Raw genomic sequence first — 20,525 nt, forward strand, 5'->3', positions numbered from 1 at the left:
CCAGGCCCCAGGGGGCCTTGGAGACTGGGGTAAGGAATTTTGTCTTTACTTTTCAGACCACAGAAAACCCAAGGCAAGGTTTTCAGCAAGGGAGCTCACTCTGGATGCAGTGAGGAGGGAGGGTGGGGGATTTTAGTGCAGTAAGTGCAAAGGTGGGGACTCTCAACCCAGCCAGGAAGCGTGAGAGGTCAGCATCTCCTTTCTCTTCATGCTCATTCCCTTCTAATCGACACCCCTGATTCCGCCCCTGCCACATCCCCCCACCACAGCCCAAATAATCCACACTGACTCAGCACTCAGTTTTTGCCCCATTTTCTGGTATCAGTGCCCATACGTAGCCTCAAATTGTTTCATGCGCAGTTGTCTTGTCTCTCTGAGTAGATAGGGGTACAGATGACTAGATACCCACATTTGAGGCCTTTCAAGCAGATACTGTCAGTTTCTTCCTGTTTTCTTTTACCCTGATCAAGGCAGCCATAGGCCCAGGGCAATGCCATGCCTTTTTTCGATCAAGTACTTGCTTTCCCAGCTTCTCTTGTAGGAAGAACAAGCCATGTGGTTTAGTTCTGGCAAAAGAACCATGGAGGGAATCTGTTGGGGAGTTTCTAGGGAAACTTTTCCTTTTTTAAAAAAGGAAACACCTTACTGTTGGCCCTTTCCTCCCTGATTTGGATACTGGAGTCAAGTGTGATATTTGGTGCTCTGGCAGCTATCATGTGACCATGAGACAACAAGGATGAGCTTGGAAGCCAACAAGTTAAATATGGTGAAGAGAAAAGATTGAAAGTCTGACTCTTTGATGAAATTGTTGAGGAGCTCTGGCAATTTTTACCTTCAGATTTCTTGTTAAGTGACATTGTAAAATACAGTATATTTTAATATTGTTATGATGTATTTATCTGTTACTTGCAGCTGAACATATCCTGAATGACTGGGCATGACAGGGAGAATGGGAGGCTTAGAGACTACCTCGTTCAATTCCCGTCTTGGACAGAGGAGAACACTAAGGCTCAGAGAGGGGCAGGGGCTGGTACAAGGGCACACAGCAAATCAATGGCAGAGCTGATGGCAGGAACTTCTGCCTCCCTGGTCTAAATGGGAACGGAGGCTATCCCAGCCTGGCAGTCTTGCTTGTGAGTCTATGGGAAAATCTCAGTGGATGACAGGAACATTCGGGAAATGTACATTCGCAGTCCATTTTCCATTTTCAGCGACATCAGGTGCATTAAGGAAGAAGCCAGAGGGATCTTAGGTTTCTTGTTGCCATGGACATCGAGGAAATAAAAAGTCCTTAAAAAAACCATGCATATTAACTTAGGCCGATGGGCCAGGGTTTAAGACACATCACACCTTGGTGTAAAGACATGAGGCAGCAAGGAAGGAAGGAAGTACTGTCATCATTCATCCATCGATCCATCCACCCTCCTGTCTGCCCGTCCATCCGTCCGTCCGTCCATCCGTCCGTCCATCCATCCATCCATCCGTCCATCCATCCATCCATCATCCATTATCCATCCATCCAATCATTCATTCAAAAACTATTTACCAAGTGTCATTTTGTGCCAGGCTCTGTGCTGGACCCTAGAGGTAAATGATGAGCGGGACCCTATAGTACCTGCTATGGTCACCATTGATTGTGTGTTGCTTGTACACTCAGCTCATCTGTGTTAGTGCAGATCCTTTGAGAACTAGATGACACAGGACCTGCAGGACATTTACTGAGGGCATCCATGTCAGTAGGAGGGCAAACAGGGAGGGAGTCCGAGGAGGCTGGGAGAGCCATTAGGTCTCATGCAAGTCTGTCCCTGTGAAGGAGAGGGGAACGGAAGGAAGGAAGTTTGGGTAGGAAGAGTCTCAGATTGCAGTTCTAAGGACAGTTCAGCAAGGCCGATGGGAAGTCCTTGAGCCAAAGTCATCCATCTAAGAATCCCGCGTCTCCCAGGAACACACCTGCCTTAGTGTCCCTGCTGTGCTCAGTCCTTGGCTGGAAGCAGCCCAAGGTTAAGTGTGGTCTTGGTGCAAACCTGGGGATGGGTTTCAGAGTGTAGCAGCTGAGCCCTTGGTCAGTGACTCCCTCTATAGGTGAGGGTCTGCGAGGGGCGTTTTCCTAATCGCCACAGCTCCATGTCACTCAATTCTCCAAACTACCCTATGAACTAGCAAATTAAATTGATTCGGTTGAATGCAGAAAGCTGTCCTAAAGAAAGCATATTATGTACCACATATCAGTGAAATCACATGGTTCTCTGCTTTTTCTGTCTGACTTGTTTCGCTCAGAATTACTCTCTCAAGATCCATCCATGTTGTCACAAATGTTCCTATATCATCTTTTCTTACTGCCGAATAGTATTCCATTGTGTATATATACCACAACTTCTTTATCCATTCATCTATGTGGTATATAAACCAAAAACAACAAAAGAACAAGACAAACAAATGAGAAACAGAAACTCATAGACACAGACAATAGTTTAGTGGTTGCCAGAGGGTAAGGGGGGCGGGGGGTGGGGTGGTGGGAGATGAGGGTAAGGGGGATCGAATATATGGTGATGGAAGGAGAACTGACTCTGGGTGATGAACACACAATGGGATTTATAGATGATGTAATACAGAATTGTACACCTGAAATCTATGTAATTTTACTAACAATTGTCACCCCAATAAATTTAATTAAAAAAAAAGAAAAGAAAGCATATTATGTCCCATAGTAGTTTCAAGGCAGGACAGCACGAGGGCTGGTGCATTTCACAACAATCCAGTCAAATATCCAGCCTCCTTCTGTCTTCTTGCTCTCCGCATGGATGGGTGTCAGCTGCCTTCTGCAGCTGCAGTTCCTACAATAAGATCTAACCATGTCCAGGGCAGAGGAGAGGCTGTGCTCCTGTGTCTATTTCCTAGAAGCCCCTGATACACACCTTCTCAAGTCCCACTGGTCAGAATTGGCTTGGGGGTAGTCTCTTCCTAAAAGGATCACCAGCAAGGAGAATGGGATTTTCATAATAGGCTTAGTCTAAGTAGGATTCCACTCAGGGGTTGGGGCCAGCCTATCCAGAAACACAGGATCACTTTGAGGATGATTTGGCCAACAGTTCAGGGTTTTGTCAGCAACGTGGAAAAGGGAACACGTGGGTATTGGATAGATGTCACAGGCTGGGTTCTCTGAGAAGCAGACCCTGAGATGGAGTTTAGCATGCGAGAGATGTATTAGGGGGTGCTCTTGGGATTAGCAATTGTGGAAGAGGAGAGAAGGAAGCAGATGGGCAGAAGGAGGAAGGGGACTGTAATGCAGTCTTAAAGAAGGTCTTAGCGGAACCCACAGAGATCCTTATATTAATTACAAACTGAGCAGCTTAAAATAGCACACGTTTGAGTCCAGGTATAATTTCTCCTGTCCTCTGGTTCAGGGTCTCTCACATAGCTGCAATCAAGGGGCTAGACCCGGCCGGGGTCTCATCTGAAGGCTCAGCTGGGGGAAGGACTTATTTATAAGCCCACATGGGTGTTGGCAGAATTCAGTTTCCTGGAGGTTAGAGGAGCGATGGCCTCAGTGTCTTGTTGGTTGCTGGCAGGAGGCCTCCCTAACAAGGCCACTTGCATCATTGAAGCCAGCCAGGGAGAGAGAGTCTGCTAAGAAGACAGACTTTACTATCTTATATGATGTACTTACAGAAGTGACATCTGTCACCTTTGCCACGTTCAATTGTTAGAAGAAGCAAGTCACAGGTTCTACCCATTCTCATGGGGAGGAAATTATACAAGAACATGAGAATCAAGAGGCAGGGATAATGGGGAGAGCATCTTAAGGTCTGTCTGCCACAAACTCTGAGGCTGGGATGATGCTTCAGACTTGTCCCAAGTAGGATCAAGGGGGTCAGGCCTTTATACCTCTCCACGGACCTGTCATTGGATGTAGGCTGTCCCAGGAAAGGATGTGACCTTGGATGAGGTGACTTTCTGAAAGCTAAGCCCTCAGCTGACAATCCCTCCAGTGGGGGAGTTGGTCCTTCAGTCTTGAATGGGGGATCTAGGAGCCACAGCTACACAGTACGCAGCCAACACGATCTGTTACACACATTATCCCTATTTACAGATGAGGAAGTGAAAGTTAAGCCTTGCCCAAGTCGACACAATAGCAAGTAATTAACCATACCTAACCCAAGCCTGCCTGACTGCAGAGTCCACAAGCTTAACCACTGCTTTATGACTCCCTGATGGAATTTACAGTCTAATCGTGGGGCAAAGTGATACGGTGTTTCCTCAAAAATAAGACCAGGTTTTATATTAGGGTTTGCTCCAAAACACGCATTAGGGCTTATGTTCAGGGGATGTCATCCTGAAAAATCACGCCAGGGCTTATTTCCTGGTTAGGTCTTATTTTCTGGGAAACACGGTAGCCAATTTGCAATAAGCTAGGAGTATTCCCAATGGTTGATTCTCCTTGCCATCAGATATACAGACTGCTATCACGGCCACTGTGGCATTTATAAGTAAAGATGGGTTATGGAAGGTGGGACATACGTGGGTTGTAGTCATAGCTCGCAAGCTGATTGTCTTTTCTGAATCTCATTGTACGACTCAGGGTCGGCTAGGTAATGCTGCAGTGACAAATCCCCAAAACTCAGTGGCTTCACACTCTTACTTTCAATCACAGTCTAATATGGTTTGGGCAGCCATCTTGGGCTGTTCTCCTCCAAGTGGTGATTCAGTGATCCAGGCTCCCTCCATCTTAAACAAATAGCATCCTAAGTCATCGAGGAAAGAGCAGAAGATTATAGATATTGTGCACGGAGTCCCATGGCTGAACCTGGAAGTAGTGGATATATATACTTCTGTCTCCCTCTCATTGGCCAAGACCCAAGCACATGTCTTCAGCCTCACAAGGGATCCCGGGAAATAAAAGTTTGCAATGGAATTTTATGAACACAGCATCATCTCTACCACACCCACCAACATGTCCAAAAAGGGGGCAGATAACATGAGTCGACAACTCTCTAAAACTAACTAGTATTTACAATTGGGTTTGGAAGACCCCACACTTTCCCCTTCAAGCCTCAGCTTTGGGGTTTCCATCCTACCTGTGGAATACTTGCTGGTGGAAAAATCAAGTGGCTCGTATTTACCAAGCCTGGGGCATTGCTAAACACCATCGTCGCAGGCCTCCAGAGTCTGTTTGACCCTCTCCCGGGTTTCTTGAAGCTCTCTGCAGTCTGTGTGGATCCTGGGGGTCTCAAGTCTGAACCAAGAGACCCCGAGAGGAGAGAGAGGCTATCTGGCTTTAAACTGTTCCCAGACGAGGGGGCTCCTAACGCCTAAGCCTCGAGGGGAGAGACACTTGCCTTGAGAGACTGTCTGAGCCCACACCTGGAAGAGATTGATTGAGAGACAGTTAACATGGCTGCATGATTTATGAGGAGTAGATATTGTAGCCAAGGTGCGCAGGGCAGGGGGGTGGGCAGGGTGAGTACAGGCGATGTTAGGTACTTACTGCTAGGTCAGGAAACACTTGCTAAGGTTCCACAGCGGAGCTCATTGCTGAGGGAGGAGGGGGAAGGGCCAGACAGTCAGTGCTGGGAGAGCTGGCTCCAAATCCAAATGCGGAGGGGGCTGGGGGTTTGGAGTGCTTCTCCCATGGATGCTGGTTTTGGTGGGACCCAGGGCTCAGCCCTGCTGCCTTGCATTCATCATGTGGATGAATGGTCCCACATGAAATATCCAATCTGTCAGGAGCCCTCCGTGCTTGCTGGTGTCCATTGCTTCAGTTTCAGCTCACGTCCATCCAGCGTCTACTTGGTGCCAAGTGCTTAATTCACACACGTGTCTGAAACCAGACATCTCTGGGAGAGTGAGTGTTCCTCCAGCTTGCTGCTCTCTGAACCTCACTCTCTTTTTCTGAGTTAATATGAACATTCTCTTCCAGGAGCTTAGCTGATTCTTGTGCCCTTTTGGACATACTGGTGACTTCTTGTGAATTTTGTATCAACTGTCTATACCTCCAGTTTTTGCCTGTAAAGTGGGGATAAGTAAGTCCTTTTTGCTTTCCTCACTTGTAAGAAAGCAAGCATCATACTAATTTAATGCTTAATATCAAGGATCTTAGAGCTAAACACACATGGACTGGAGTCCTGGCTTCACTCCCTACTGGCTGTGCAGCCTTGAGCAAGTTACTTAACCTCTCTGAGAGAGTCTCAGCTTACTCAACTATGAAATAAGTGATAGCTACTTCTGAATGTCCTATGAAATTAATATGATGATATAAGTAAGGGGCTTACCTCAGGGGCTGCTGCACACCATGAACTTAACAAATAAGACATTAAATAATGACTACTGATAATACTAGTATTATACATGGATAAAGGGCATGCATACACAAGTGTTTGCAAACATAAGCAATTGTTACCATTGCTTGTTACCAGTTGTTACCCAAAGATCAAGCTCACCTATGTCAAAGAGATAAGTTCTAGAAATCCCACAAACTGTTGTTAATGCTTCTTTTAGCAGGTTTTGCACATCTTAGCCAAACTCCCATCAACCAGTTGGAGAACTGAGCCTGAATAAATAAGTCCGTATTTAGTTTCTATTGTCTGGAGGTTATTCCTCTGGAAAGCTCCATTGTGTATATCTTTATAGGTCAGTGAAGGAGACATTAAAATAAACAAATGGTTGAAAATATTATCTGATAAAGGCACCTGATGGAGTCAGTACAGTGAGGAATGGAGGGAGGTGACCCTGAAAGGAGTGGTTGGAAAATCATTTTCTGGAATGATCCAGGAAAGAATTCCGGGGGGTTGTGACATTAGAGCTGGGTTTGTAAGGATAATAGGAAGCTGGCAGGCACTTTTTAAGATTCCTGCTTATTGAAACTTTTCTGTCAGTTGATGGGTAGAATGCCTATAAAATTTCTTGGTCGACAGCATCATTTATGCCTTCAGGGAAGACCGTAGTGTCTCCAGAAAGACCTAAGTGCTGGGAAGTGTGAGTGATGGAAAGAAGGTGGGATAACTGAAGTTATGAGATGGACTTTCTTTGCACAAAGTCTGTAAAGGTTGTCTTGTAGTTTTTACTATCCTACATTCATTTCCTATTTTTCTGGCAAAATTGCCTCAATTTTCCTTTACAGATCCATCTATTTTTGATTTCCATTGTGGTTTAGGTGGAGTTGACTGTACTCTTTAGCTCCTAGGGTGTAGATATCCCAAGCCTGGCCAATCAGAGGATTCCATTTCCTAGTGAAATTCAGTGTGATTAGTTTAGAGTTGGTCTTGTGAGTTTAAAACAGGCCAACAAGACTCAGCCTTGTTACTTTTGCTGATACTGTTAGGAAAGGGAGGCTCTCTCTTTCTGCAGGTTTTGAAGTTGGGTGGCTGTAAGCCTGGAGGTCCAGGAGGCCAACATGGGAAGAAGGTTAGACTGGGAATAGAGCTAATAGGGAAAAGAACAGAGCTGAGCAAAAAGAGAGACAGACCAAGTTCTGAGGACGTTGACAGGCTCTGACTTTTTAGATACTGGAGGTACACTTTTTGTAGATATTGAGTCTGCTCACATGCTCAGCACTGAGGATACGATGGTGTTGCAAGTTGTGTTCATTGCCGGGCTGACTCTGAGAGGAAGGTTAGGGTACAGAATATTTATTGGCCCTTGGAACCAACAGCTATGGAAAGAGAGGGAAGGAAGCAATGTGAGGCAATGGGAGAAATTGAGCTGTGATGTAATTACAAGGCCAAAGCTCACCCCATAGGAAGCGCTGGAACTGGGATGGCCTTTCTAAGTTGTCCTGAGTTGGGAGGAGGCCAGCATGGACCAGTTGTTGGGTGTGGGTTGCCCCAAGGAGGGGGTGCGACCTTGGAAGAAAGGGCTTCCTTCAGCCAAGGGCAATTTTCACAGAGGCTGTCAGCTCAGAGCCATCCACTGGCAACACTCTTGGCAGGTGAGGGAATAAGTCCTTTAGTCCCGAGGGAGGAAATGGGCAGCACAACACGGCAGCCATTACAATGTGGACTCTGCTCTTCGTTGCCCACCATCCAAGGTCATGTCTTTTTAGTTTTATGTGCCCGGCACTGTCAGCTTTGCACAATCTCTAAATGTCTGCCACTGTGAGTTGGATAAAGCATGTGAGAGGAAGGAGAGCTGGATGGAGAAGAAAGAACACCAGAGGAGGCAGAGAGCCACAGGCCAGACGAGGGCTTAAGCATCTTGGGATCCAGGGCAGTGGAATCATGTGCTAAGAAAGGAAAAGACACCAGCTTGCTGCACTGAGGCCCCATGAGGGCTGGGCTCTGCCCACCTTGTTCACTGAGCTATTCCCAGCCTCTAGCACTGGGGCTGGCACATAGTAGGTGCTCAAGAAATATGTGCACCCTTGACTGAGTCCTCTCCCATACACTCTCACATTTAACCCCCATAACAGACCTAATAGGTAGATAGATTTGCTGGGTCTCTTTTTGCAGATAATAAAAGAAAAGCTTAAAGAGATAGGTGGCAGAGTCAGAATTTGAACCCCTATCTGTTGGACTTCAAAGCTGTTGTTCGTGCTGCTCTGTCATATGAACGCTCATTTTAGACCCGTCTGCAAGGAAAGAAACATGTGTTCAAGAAAAAGGGTTTAAGACTAGAAACAGAAATGGAGCTGTCATAGTGCAAGTTTCAGAGTGCAAGCCATCAGTTTCCAGAGGGGAAGGGAAGGGGAGGCGGTGGGAATCAGACAGGCAGAGACCAAAAGCATTCATTTAAAAATATGTATTTATTAAAAAATGTATTTATTCAGCAGCTATTAAAATTAATACATCAAAAATGAAAACATTTTATAACCATACATTTTCAACATTAAAACATGTCTTACTAATACATTTAAAACATTGAAATATCTAATAGTAAGAATCAGACACTTAAAACATTTATCTAGTATTTATACATATTCAAACACTTACGTAGGAAGAACACATTTAAGATGTTAAAACATTTAGTGACAATAGTAATTAATATTATAATTACTGAACTTGGCCTAGACGACACACAGCTGTCTTATTTTATCCTCACGTTGATTCCGTGAGGCAAGTTCTATTACGATACTCATTTACTGATGAGGAAACTGAGCTTTAGCAAGAACAAATAAATTGTCAAAAAATCACACATGAGTGATGGGGTTTAAACCCAGGGAGTCAGACGCCCCAGCCCTGCTCTATCTCATGAGGGGAGAAAAGCCAAATGAAACAATGCTCTTTCTTTCCAGGAGCTCAGACAGGAGAACTGATTGCCCAGTAGAGACAGAGAAAATGGCCAGGGTGGGGTGTGAGGAAGCAGGGAGGGTTCCAGAAGCTCAGCGGGCTGCTGGCTTGTCTGTTTTGTTCTGCTTTCACCAGCCCTGCCTCTCCTCAAACAGCTGAATGGGTACTCATCTTCCGTCTCTCATCGGGTCACTTACACATTTGCTGAATTCACTCCTTCGACGAATTCCGTTTACATGCCAAGTACCGTTTTAAATTCTGGAAACAGCCATGAACAAGACAGACAAGGAACCTGTGACTTATAATCTAGTGGGGGCCACTGGCAATAAGCCATCAGATAACTAACCAAGAAGGTAATTTCTCAGAGTAAAAAGGAAATAAGCTGGGTGATGTAACAGAGCATACCTGGGTGGAACGTACTCTAGGTCAAGTGGTCAGGGAAGGCTTCTCAGAGGAGGTGACAACGGGGTTGAGATGTGATGGTTGAGAATGAGGCACCTACAGGAAAGTCTGGTGGAGCCTTCTGGCTGCAGGACCGCCCTTTGTAGGAGAGAAACATAAAGGAATCAGACTCCTAGTCTCAGTCTGAGCAGACGGAAGATAGAGACTTTGTTGACCAGCCCAGGAGCACAGGGAATTAAGTCCGCCCAGCACAGGCCCTGGGGAGCTCTTTCCAGCTGGGCATTAGAGGCTCTGACGGCTAGTTCTTCTGGAGGTCAGCTTATAGCTTCTCAGAGGACCCTGGGGACATGTAAGTTCTGAAGCCAAGGCTGGAGGCAGCCTGTGCCCACCCTCCACTGGGGCTAAGAGAATTAACTCACCAGTCACTCATCCCGAGGTCTTTCACAGAGGGACAGCTAAACCAGGCCGCATCCCAAGAGAGCTACCACCAGCATTTCCTTGCCTCCAGATAATGGAGACAGCTGCTCTACAAGCAATTTGGCTTCTCTGTTTTTATAGGGGAATGAGCTTGCTCATAGCTCCAAGGGACTGGAAGGTCACGAAAAGGCGCAGATGTTGTATTATTAGTTCTTGGGTAAGGCTGACGGTAACACTAACTGAATCCTAGTTACCGCCTGTTTGGGCTGCGGGGGCTGGTAGTTACTAGGGTAATCTGATCGTATAATAAAAATAATAGAAGGACAACACAAACCCCATCTCGCCCAGTGGCTCTGGTCTCGCTCCGTGGGTTTTTCTTATTGGATCCTTGATCACTATGGGAACAGACTCTGGGTGGTGATTTGTTGGGGGTGATTAAGGCTTTGGGTCTCAGTTGACCTCAGTTCAAATCCTGGCTCCATCTGTTACTACCATATAACCTTGATTGGGTTTATGCAACCTGCCTGAACCTCAGTTTTCTCATCTGAGAAATGGGAATCATATCATAGTGATGCCCTACATCTCACAGGGTTATTAAACACTTAGCACAGTGCCTTGAACATACTAAATGAACCCTCGGTAACTGGGAGTTGTTACTCTTAATATTATTATTAATGGTAGTACATAATCTTATTAGTAGTCCTCATAATTAGTAATAGTAGATCATGCCATATTTCCAGATGTGGAAACTGAGGCACTGAGCAATAAGGTAACTTGCTTTAGTCAAACCTTCCCATCTTCCATGTCTATAATGGGCTTTACACACCCAAAGAGTGGAATTTTAAAAGTCTTCCCATAAATAAGTGGGAAGAAAGCAATCTCTTGGCCCTGGAAACGACTTCCTAGGCTAGGATAAGCAAGTAAGATATTTACGACGCAGCCTCAATAGAGGGGATATTGTTCTGAGTGGACCAAGAGGGCACATCTAAAATGCTTCCGCGTTTTTTTGTGTGTGTGTGTGTTTCCCCAGGGCTGTCTATTTTATAAAGAAAGATCTTATTGCCTCACGTAGGGGCCACTGGGATAATTCCAGGGGCTAGCATGGCTCTGGGAAAACCCCAGGAGAATATTTCAATCGAGGAAGGATTTAGGGGGTGGGGAGCAAGATGAATTACCTACTCTGGGTTGCAAGGGAAGGAGCGAAAAACATAAAAATGGAATTAAATGTAGTAAGGGAAATCAGCCAGGGGCCTTTTGGGGACGTCGTAATAACAGTAACAGCTATAAAGGTTGGCAATTATGGAGCACCTACTATGTGCTCTGTTCTCATCAGCACTAGGTTTTCGTGTTCCTCTTTGATCCTTAAAACAACCCGGCAAGAAAGATACCAATTTCCTATTTTACCGCTGAGCCAAGTGCGGAGTAGACAAGTAAAGTCATTCTCCATTGAGCCCCGGATTCCAATTCAAGCCTGGCTGACTGCTTTTCAAGCCCATTCCTCCCCCCTCTCCCCCCCATGCCTGCTATCATATTGCCAAGCCAGAATAATGAATGTGGAGTGGGGAGCTTGAACCTGAAAACAGGGAGGCCTGGCCTTGCGGGTGGATGGTGGGTATTTGATTTATCCTAATGTGTTGCCCTCCCCCTTCTAGCTGGAGAAATTCTGGCCTCTGCAATAGCCCTCCCTCCTTGTCAAGAGGCCAGAGGCTGGAGCCTTCCTTGCAGCTTCCTCCGCCCACCACCCACACACCCAGGAGTCACTTCCAAGGGTGGGGAAGCCTTTGATGTCCGTGGTGACATCGTGGAAGGCCGAGGCGTCAAGGAACTATGGAAGAGGTGAACACCAGGCCAGCAGATAAGCAACCTAAACAACCATAAGCGCCCTCCCAGCCGCAGAATGAGGAATTTCCTACAGCAGGTCCTCACCAGGGTTTGCTTCCTTAGTCTAGTGTTTAGAGCTATGAAGAATGATGTTCCTAAATGCAGCTAAGCCAGAAACGGAAGGGAGTATGAACTCAGCACTTGTCCAGGAGCTTTCCCCAGAGTTAGCGCTCTGGGCTCTCTTGTCCCTGAGGCTGTCTTGCCCGTTACTTCCTTTCTGTGTGTCCCCATATTGGAAAAATCAACCTGGGGCCACAGAGTCCTGGACGGTGCCCTTTGTGTGATGGTGCATTTTTCTCTTGAGAGTACCCGCAATTTGTATCAGGGCGTCTGCGATGCCCCCCTGAGAAAGGCAAAACGTGTTTTGGAAAACATGAATGAAAAAAATGCAAGCAACTATGAAGTAGGTAGTGAACGCCAACTCTATTTTTGTTAATAATATTCATCTATTGTCTTAGGTAGAGTTCCCACGGAAGCAGACCCTGAGACAAGGATCTGAGTGCCAGTAATGTTTGTGTTGTTTTGCTTTTGGAGGTGAGCCCAGGAAGCACCAGTCAGGGTGCAGAGAAATTTGGAAGAAAAGCAGCCAATTCAGACCGTGTTAATCAGTAAGTTATTGCTGTGGAAAACTGAGGCTCAGTCCTGCTGGGGACCGCTCTCAGAACATGTCTCAGAGTTATTCCCCCCAGCCCTACCCCGGGGTACCAGAAGCTGGAGTATCTTTCCTCCAACTTCAGTTTGTCATTATTTGAGGGCTACTCCTGGAGGTGTTGGCTCCCCGGACTGCTGGCCTACCCTGTGTGCTAAGGCCAGGGGGAGCTCCCAGGTGGAGAGCTGCAAATGCTTGCAGTAGGAAGCCATCAGCATACATAAGAAGGGTGTGTGCTCAGAGCATCTGGGTGAACACCCCACGGGATCTCCTGCATCCATAAATTCACATTTACTTGTTTCATCGCTGAGTGCAATTTCTACTTATGGGAGACACAGCTCTAAAGATGACAACCTTGGATTTCATAGTAAATTAGGAACAGGGCTCATGTAATATTAATAATGTAAGTATGTACATAAATGTTGTGGGTTTATAGGTGAGCTTCTGGGCTAAAGCATCATAAAACATTTCATTGCATTGAAAGTAAATGGGCAAATGTCACAGAAGAACTAAAGGAAATGTGAAATTAAGGAACATCAAAGTCAAATGACATTTGTATAGCCACCCTAAAAAAGGATTCAGATAGTTCAGGCCCTAGGTCTGACGCCTAGGATTGTGTGACCTCCAACAAATCGCTTTGTCTCTGAACTTCAGCTGCCCTATGGCTTACTTTGGCCAATGGATGTGAGTAGACATAACACAGGCTTCATTAGAGAAGAGACTTTAAATGTGCTTGTCAAGTTTTGGTTTGCTCTTTGGTATTCCTGCCCTGAACCATGAGAAAAGCATGCCTTGGGTAGTTGATGAAGCTTTAACTTGGGTCCCAGAGTTATAGACACAGATAGCAGAATTGAATTCAGTCTGCAGCCTGAAGCAGAGGCATACCAGCTAACCACTGGACAATGAGTGAGAAATAATATTGTTGTTGTGAGCCATTGATACTGTGGCTTGTTTGTTATGCAGCATTGTCACAATAATAGCTGACTATGATGCAATGTAAAACATTTGGCACAAGGTCTAACCCTTTGTAGGTACTCAATAAATCGTTATTACTATTACTGTTATTGTTATTATTACTATTAGGAAAAGGTGTTATTCGGCAAATATATTTGGGGCACACTGTATATGATACCCCCTATGGAAGGTTTAGAAATATTATTAGCATATTAAAGGCTTTGACAAGTCCTATAGTTTTAAAAAAGTGAACTTGGAAACTTTCTCTGTAATAAACACACACCTACATTTTTTTCAGAGCATTTTGGGGAATATCAACATGAAGGCCTTACATTTTGGATGGGAAGTGTTCCAGGTCAGAAATTGGTTGCTTCCCATTGCTTGTCTGATGGGATGTAAGAAGAGTGTAGAAATAGATGCAGAAGCCTCACCCCCCTGGCTGCAGCAGCTGCTCACACTTTTCAGCACCCTGTTATCCGATGTGCAATTCCCTTCTCTCTCCCTGATGTTCTCAGGCTGAGAATCTGCCAGCCCTGGTGGGGAGGAGGGATGTTCTTTTTACAGTACTCAGAGCTGTCATTTCATGCGTGTCTTATCACGTACTAAGAATCTTACACACACGATCTCATTCATTCTCTCCAGCTCCATTAGGCGAGTGCTTTTGTTAGCCCCACTTTCCGGAGGAGGAAACTGAGGTTCAGAGAAGCTAAGTGGACTTGCTGAAGGCCATCCAGCTAACAGGGATGGCACCAGCCCTCCAACACACCCCTGTCTGTTGCTAATTGGCTGTACGCTTGAAACTATAGTGCCTGTTGACATAGAGAAAAGACTGGAAGGTGAACAGTTCATTGTCCTTTCTTCCATCCCTGCTACACCAAAAGGAGTGGGTAGCGATGGAGCTAGTATTTCTAGGCCTGTGCTGGGACCTAGAAGTCGGCAGGAGGAAGATCGGCATGGGAAGCTATCGTGGGAGCCACAGAATCAACAGTTAATCTGAGATGAACCACGTTTTGCCTAAAGTCACCCATCTAAGTAGGGTCAGAGTACAGACTACAGCCTGGGTCCTCTGACTCCCAACTCAGACAATAACTATTCTTTTGTCTTTAATAAAAGTTCCCTGTGTTGTTGGAAGTAGCATGATGCCAAGTTAAAAATAAATTAGAGGGGCGGCCGGATGGCTCAGTTGGTTAGAGCGTGAGCTCTGAACAACAGGGTTGCCGGTTCGATTCCCACGTGGGCCAGTGACTGCACCCTCCAGAACTAGATTGAAGATAACGAGCTGCCAGTGGGGTGGCTGGATGGCTCAGTTCGTTAGAGCGCATGGTCTTAACAAGGCTGCCGGTTCAATTCCCGCATGGGATGGTGGGCTGCGTTCCCTGCAACTAAAAAATTGAAATACAGCGACTGGACTTGGAGCTGAGCTGCGCCCTCCACAACTAGATTGAAGGACAATGACTTGACTTGGAGCTGATGGGCCCTGGAGAAACACACTGTGCCCCAATAAAAATAAATAAATAAATAAAAAAGAAACCACTTCCTTGAAACTACATTGGACAATAAATCTGAAAGAAAAATTTCTCTAGGAGAGTAATAAAACCAATTGAAAACAAAAAGGGAAATGATAGCGTGAAGTGTCCCTTGCAGATATGAGCGGTAAAGGCGGTAGATGGAAGCAGAAGTTATTGAGTGGAGCTTCCAGAGAGCTCTTGCCCTTCGTTCGTTTCTTCCTCTTTCCAATACGATGGCTGCCTCTCCATCCAGCAGCCACCTGTGATCATGAGGCCACCTTGAGGGTGAAAGTCAGTGCTAAGGATGGTAGAGTAGAAAGACACAAGCATCCTGAGACCCTGATGGCATCATACCGTCACCCAGCCAGCCCAACCAGCCCAGCCAACCCCAGTCGTTTAACTCCAGAGGTGCCATTCACCTCTGCTGTGAACTCTAGGTCAGCCCTAGAGCGATGCAATATGGTGGTCCTCATTACCTTTAAATGTTTTTTTTTTGTTGTTTGTTTTTTTGCATACGACAAGATACATCTCTGTTGCTCATTCTGTCTCTTTGCCTAGCAGCTGAATGCAATCTGGAGAGAGACATTATTCCACTAGGTTTATGTGCCAGGTGCCTTGTATTTGCCCTTCCAGCTCCTCTCTCCCCTCGCCCCCAATGTGGCTGACCCATAGAGACTCCACCAATGGACTTCTTGTCTCTGGCTTCCAAGTGGATTCAGACAATGGGAGGCACCAGTAGGAGATACAAGGGGTGGAGGACAGTGGAGTTGGATCCTTATTTCCCTGGTGCCTTCCCTGCCAGGTTGTCTAGGGATGGCAGTGTCTTGACCAAAAGTCTCAGCCTGATCAGGAGCCCTGTCCTTCTCTCTGGGTTCTCATGACATTTTTTTTCTTTGCTCCTTCAGGACTGGTGACAGGATGAGCTTTCCCCATGTCACAAGCCCTTGGGTGCTTCCCATCCCTTGCTGGTGTCCTAAATTCTGCCCCAATCGTTATAAATATCACCTTTATTAAACTCTCCCGTTGACCCATTTGAGCCGGCCCTCTGTTTCCTTCCAGGAGATGTCACCGGAGCCCTGACTGATACAGTTTCCCAGCCCCTTCTTGGCTGGGACTTCGCTTTGTCCTCTCTACCACAGCTTCTATCTCTAGACAGACATCCTTGAGTTTCTCCTCTTCCCTTCCTTGTTACCTTAGGACCTTTTCTACTCCTATACACTGCCCAGATTCATTATTAGTTTAAAAGACACCACGCAGTGAGCATTTCCTATGTGCCACACACCGTATAGGATGCCTTAGGGACATTATCTGGTTGAACCTCCACAACGACCCAGTGAAGTTGGTCGTCTGCCCATTCTGCAGATGAGGAAAATAAGTTCCATCAGGCCAAGAGCCCATGGCCACACCGTTCAGCGTTGTCCAACTCTACTGCTCGTGTGAATGCTGGTGCGAGTCTGTCTTGTCTCTGGTTTGAATATAAATATAACCATGGCCATAGTTGTCATGGCGAGCTCTGCAATCATTAGGACATTCCCAGAAGAGGGTGTCAGATGTTCAAGTGTGCCATAGGAGACCAATAGCATCCCCGAAGATCGCTTTGGACATTTGACGTCTCTTTTACGGGAGTTGAGTGCGCCTTGACGTTGGGGAGCCACTGGTCTCAGGAACATAATTGGGAGAAACCTCTCCATTTTCAGTGTCCTTATCAGTCTTCTTACCTGAGCTTGAATGAGTTCCTCTCATTGTCTCCAATTTGACCAGCATGTGGGGAATTCACTGGCCCCTGTGGCATCGCACCAACCTCTGTAAACCTGCCTCGGAATAGGTTTCCCCACGCCAAGCTTACTGAATGCTTTTCATTTAGCCTATATTTAGTGGTGCCAGCCAGTTTGGACACATCCCCAAAGAAGGGGCTCCTGCTCTCCGTAGTTTGAAACATGATTGCCGAGCAATTCCATAAATCTGCTTCGAAAAGGCCCAGCAATTTTTTTGGAGGTAAAAAAGCTAACAAAACGAATCCCTTGCTGTTCCTTGAAGTGGACTCAGATGGAAATAAAATCTTTCCACAAAGTGAGCTTTGGCCCCATTTCCTCATTTTGGGTCCAAAAATGACTTTCAGAGAGCATGTTAGCAAGCGCTCTGGCTGGAACTTGGGAAGGTAGGCCTGCCACAGAGAGGCGGAGGGGGCTCTGTCACCAGGGAAGCATGCTAATGAGCTAGGCTACACAAACATTATTTTTTAATTCTGAGGGTAGAAGCAACTGGTAGAGAATTCATCAAACTCTAGACAGGAAAAGGGCTTGGTTTCTGCTGCCTGGCACTGCCCAGAGCTCTGAGTGGCGCTGTCTCCTCCAGTTACTTGGTACACAGCCAAAGCCAGGCCTTTGGTTACCAGCAGGCCTGCTGGACTTTATGGGAGTGGAAAGGGGAGCAGTGGCCAGGCCATTGGCCCAGACTGAGACTGTCAGGGGCCCACACAGAGACGTTTTGGTGGAGGGCAGGATTGTGCTGGGCAGTGCAATGGCAGAACGTGCCTGTTTCTTTCTCCATCTGAGTTTGTCCCCTTTGGCCGCCATGTTGGAAGCCAAGAAGGACATTAACGGTGACCAATCAGAGAGAGGGCTCTTTCACTCTTTTTGTGCCAGTCACTTGTCTGTTTCTCCTCAGTCCATTTCCTGCCCTTTCTCGGCTCACTTCTATATAGCAGATGGCTGACTACTGCAAACTACAATTCCCAGTGTCCTTTGCTTCTGGTTAGGTTCAGCCAATGGGAGCCTCCAATGGGAGGTTGGCAGATTGGACTATGATAGGAGAGGCCAAGGTCATTCTCCCATATTCCACACTCTTTTATATTTGAGGAGCCTCGCTGGGCATGGGGGCAACTCCAGCAGTAGCTGTACTTCCTATATGGTTTGAGCTTTCGCTGTGTCGGTCCATGGATGGTCCCATCTCCCACCAGGCAGCCCCAGCTCCTGGGTTCTGGTAACACCACCTCCTTCTTGATCTCTCCTTTCCCAGGGCAGTCGTGGCTTCCTGCTCTTGCGAATCGCTGAGTTTTCTCTGATGCCTGTTTGCCCTTTCAGCTCTACCAACACCTTTGTAACCAGTGACCTATATTAAAATCCTTTCTCTTGAACTCCCTGGTTGGGTGGCTTTGTCTTCCAGACTAGAGATGGACCGATAAATGTTAAGATTCTGCGGTAGCAACTGGAATGACATCAAACAAATAAGTATTTATAAAGACTTTATCAGTCGATGACTCAGGCTAATCTAAGCAATTTATTATAAGGACACAGGATCTGAAAAACAAAACAACACAAAAACAAAACAAAACACAAAAGTGAACAACAGATCCAGAACAAATAGAAAGTAGGAAGCTTCCAATATCTAGGTAGCAAGAACCTATAGGACAGTTTTCTTAGGATACAACCTTTGAGATGAATTGGTTCCAACTTCCTTCCCTATGTGTTTCATGGTACTCAGGGTTCATTCCTTAGGAGAGAGAGGCTCTCACAGCCCTTTGTTGGGTCCCATGTCTACTGGTTAACCAGAATGCACAGGGAACCTTGACTGACAGTCCTATCAAAACTGAAGACACCTGGGAGAGGAACTTGTATATTAGGGAACAGTGTAATTTTGGGGAGAAACCAACATCTAGCCCAAACATTCAGACACAAAATTAAGTAGTTCCCTTACTTAATTTAATAATGAGGGTGTTCCACAGGAAACCGCAAACCCACAGCACCGTGAGCATAGTAGTGGGCTCTAGTGGGCTACATTGATTTGGATGCTTACCATGGTTTTCAGATAGCAGCACCTCAGTTTCCTTTGAATAATGTCTGTGGTTAGATTGCTGGTTTACCTCCAGTATCTGTTCTCTCCTTCTTCTATAGTAAGGAAACAAAAAAGCCCATAAGAAATCAGTAGTTATAGAAGACAGAGAGGAAAGAAGAGCAGGGTAAGGTAATTGAGAGTGACAAGGCACCGTCAAGAGCAGTCTCTCTCTAAGAAGGTGAATTTGAGGACAGACCTGAATGAGTTAAGTGAGCCATACAGATATTTGGAGTAGAGCATACCAGGCACAGCAAACAGAAAGTGCAAAGGCCCTGGGGTAGGAGCATGATTTGCACGCTGGAGAAACAGCAGAGGCCAGTTTTCCTGGAGTAGAGAGAAGGAATGTGAGAATGGTGGGCGCTGAGGTGGGGAGATTAGCATGAAGGAGTTCCTGTAGAGGCTGCTGGTTGTGGTTAGGACTCTGGGTTTTACTCTGAGTGAGTTGGGAGCCATTGGAGGTTTTGAGTAGAGGAGGGATGGGATCACATACATGTTTCGATCAGACCACAGGGTGCTGTGTGAAGAACAGAACTGTGGGGAGAAAGACAAGATTGTTATTCTGTAAGCCTACTATCCACATAACAGCCAGAGAAAGAGTGAATGCTAGCAGTTAAAAGAACAAATGGATATTGGATGTGAAAGATTTAAGTAAGAGTTCAGGGCAAGACTGGAAGGGCCGCTACAAACCCATGCATTATTCATTGCCAAATGCAGGGAATAGACAGTATTTACTCTGGGAAAGGCAAAGTGGGAGCAACTACTTCAACCTGGGGAGAGAAGGAACGGTGTTATAAAGGAGATGAGGTTTGAGTAGAGCTTGAAGGATGAGGTGGACAAACTCAAACCCACGCCACCACAGGAATTCATAAGCAGAGGGACAGCTTGGGCCAGACGGGTCTACCAGTTAGTCGTGGGCCAACCAGGATTATTAATCCATCCAGCTGTCACAAGTGGGGGAGTGATGAATGGCTCTTGACTCTATTAGCACTGGCTGGGTCTCTGTATCTTCCTCCAAAGGCTCTGAATTCCAGCCTCTCTGGTTGGCAGAGTCTGGGCTTCTAAATGGAATATTAGTGGGTGAATTAGAGGAGTCTACACTGATGAATAAAACACACAAGCCCGTTACCCAAGGGGCTCATAGACAAGTGGGAGGGCAAGATGTGAAGTTAAAAGGAGAAATATGTCATTACAAATATTGGTGAATGTTATGATGGAAAACATCAGAGTTGGGAAGGGCAAAGGTGGAGGGAAGTCCCCCCAGGGGGAAGTGACATTTGGGTAGAGACTTGAAGAAGTCTCAGGTTTTGTGCAAAATTGGAGGGAAGAGCATTGGTGGCAGAGGGAAAAGTGGATGCTAAGAGTTCAGGGTAAGAAAGAGCTTCCTGGATTCAAGGAAATGCAAGAAAGAAAGTATGGTGGGGACAGAGTGTGCAAAAGAGTTGTGCGCAATGAAGATTTTCTAGCTGTTCTTCATTTTCTGTTTATTTGGAAGAAAGGCAGAGAAGGATACAGAGGCAGGAGCACGGAGTTGCTAGGTATTTTACTGCAAATAATTATTTCTTATATGTGGAGTAATGTGGGGTGGGGAGTGTGAGTGACTGAGCATGGATGGCAGCGGTCACTGATTTCCAGCACAGCAGGTCCTTGAATACCATGGTT

The sequence above is a fragment of the Rhinolophus sinicus genome, linkage group LG16 (genome assembly GCF_036562045.2).
Source record: "Rhinolophus sinicus isolate RSC01 linkage group LG16, ASM3656204v1, whole genome shotgun sequence".
In the NCBI taxonomy this organism is placed as follows: domain Eukaryota; kingdom Metazoa; phylum Chordata; class Mammalia; order Chiroptera; family Rhinolophidae; genus Rhinolophus; species Rhinolophus sinicus.